This window comes from Vigna unguiculata, chromosome 6 (genome assembly GCF_004118075.2).
Source record: "Vigna unguiculata cultivar IT97K-499-35 chromosome 6, ASM411807v1, whole genome shotgun sequence".
NCBI lineage: Eukaryota > Viridiplantae > Streptophyta > Magnoliopsida > Fabales > Fabaceae > Vigna > Vigna unguiculata.
In genome coordinates this window covers 17,570,421-17,572,863 of record NC_040284.1, presented here as the reverse complement: position 1 = coordinate 17,572,863, position 2,443 = coordinate 17,570,421, and the positions used below count along the sequence as shown (strand labels likewise).

At 41.0% G+C, this 2,443-nt stretch overlaps 1 long non-coding RNA gene across 1 annotated transcript; it reads right to left on the bottom strand.

The window, feature by feature from the left end:
• Positions 1–265: 265 nt before the first annotated feature.
• Positions 266–2,128, bottom strand: LOC114186956. The gene is made up of 3 exons (XR_003605177.1): positions 2,027–2,128; positions 1,856–1,926; positions 266–497 (listed from the first exon to the last, which is right to left on the bottom strand). It is a non-coding gene; the product is annotated as an uncharacterized LOC114186956 (long non-coding RNA).
• Between the last annotated feature and the right edge of the window lie 315 nt (positions 2,129–2,443).

Below are 2,443 nucleotides of genomic sequence, written 5' to 3'. Positions count from 1 at the left end.
GTAATTTTTAATTTTATAATTTTATAATTTTATATTTCATAATTTCATAATTCAATATTTTATATTTTATACTTTATAACTTTTATAAATTTATATTTTATAACTTTATATTGTTACAATTTTTTTAGTTTTAATAGATTTTAAAATAATTTTTATTAAATACAGTACATTTATCCTCGTGATCATAATTTCGTATATCAAAATATTATTATGTGACATGTAACGTCCCATTTAATTATTAAGCGAAATCAAAGGAAAACGTCACACAATAATAGTACTGTAGTGTAGCATTGGGGTCCTTAACACAATCCCTACAGAACTAGGCACACCACGATGCCGACGGAAACCATATACAAGTCTAACAAAGAGAATATAGTAGAAATGCATAAAGCGATACATGGGCCATAGCCCTAAAGAAATCATGAAGAAAAACTCCAGCCCAGATGGCTAAGCAGCGGAATCACCATTCCCTTGTTGACCACGAGAACTTCGCCCATCTGCTCCCATCAATCAAATTGATGATCATCGCAAGAAAGAACAGCCACATACAATACAACCATGCAACAAAACGGGTAAGCTAGAGCCAACAACATATTCATCATACAGTCAAATATATTTTCATCATCCCACATCCATATAACAACCAAGCATGTTATGACTCTTCATTCAATACACTACGACTCGACTCGACTCATCCGGATACGTATAACTTGGTCGGATTCAGCGGATGCCCGCACTTGTGGTGGATACCTCTGCTCATCCCCGAGTTGCTCACTCACGAGCTATGTGTTACAAGTGTTACGATGGATCAATTTTCCCTCACCACAAGGTTAGCCCTTAAAGAATTTCAGGCCTCATGCTACTCTCACCACAGGAGTCAGTCCGCTCTAAGTGAGACTAACTAACTCCTTAGAGTGTCAGGATGCAACCTTAACTTGAATCCTTACCTAGTTATACAGATGGGGCACCACCATGGACACCCACTACCAGGGGCCATGGAATTACGTCCCGACCACTGAAGCGCGACCCTGAAAGTCTCACCTAGAGACCCCCAAGGAATTATGCACTGACACAGATAAAATACGATCATACAATCAAATAATACTCACCATGTAAGGATACCCTCATTACATCAACCTTTAAAGTCGTTACCTTTCAATTTCCAGATCCAACTCATTCCAACTTATCATAGTCCATCCATGCTCATAGGACTTCAATTCATCACATTTTCATGCCACTTTAACAATAACCCACTCATTTAGTTCACATGCCAACTTTCATACCAAACCCATCATTTGTAATTCATGAATCATGCCACGTATACCTCATGCTCCATTATATACATATCACTCATCATACATTCATACTCAACCAAAACAGATCATTCAGGAACAAACAAACATCTAATCACAGCATTATCTCGCTCAGCACCTCGCTCAGGCTGAGGGGTCTCGCTCAGGCAAGTCCCCCCTTCCGCCTAGGCGAGGGCACAAAACATGAATAGGGACAATGCGGGATCTCGCTTAGGCGAGACCCCTCTCGCCTGGGCGAGTTGTCTGCTCGCTCAAAATTAAAGAGTTGGCCGCCTGGGCGACCTTGGGCGAAAAAAAGGCTTGGGTGAGCCTCCGCCAGACTCGCTTAGGCGAGTACGACTCGCCTGAGCGAGATTACCATGTCTCGCCCTGGATTCACCTGCAACAGATACCATTTTTCCAAACCCTTCCATCATGCAAGATATCCCACGCACCACGAATAGCCATTTATCCATACAAACATCCAGTAGGCTCAAACAGATCAAAGGCAACCCAAAAACAGATTAAGGACAACTCAAACTCGAAACCCTAACTTCCCGTACCTGGAGGAAGGGTTAACGGAAGCCTTGGCGGCACGATAGCTAGCACTGCTGTCCTGGGAACGGCTAAAGAGCTGGAAAACAGCGGAGAAACAAAACCAAGGGGGATTAATACGAAGTCCTAACTGGAACAATGCCAAGGAAAAAATCATACAAGTTAGAAGGGGCACTTACACGGAGTAGGAACTGAGTTTGAGCTAGTTCGAAGTGGACCTTAGGGCAAACCCTAGCAGAGCATTCTGTGAGGGGGAAGGGAGAGTGACGGCTGCTGAACCTTCTGCAAGAGTGCAAAGTGAGGGTTAGGACAACCTGAAAGGGTTTTATCAATTGGGCCAGCCCTAGGCCCAAACACAAGAGGGCAGCCCTAAACTTTAGGGCAGAAATGGCCAGCCAAACTTTAATGGGCCTTACATGACATATTAAAATAATATAAAAAGATAATATATCTATCACAACACATAGTTTACAGAAAAATATAATTATCAAAATTTGAATAAAAACTAAATTGAGAATTCACTCGTTTATGAGAAAAATATAATTATCAAAATTTGAATAAAAACTAAATTGATAATTCACACGTTTATGAGAGAC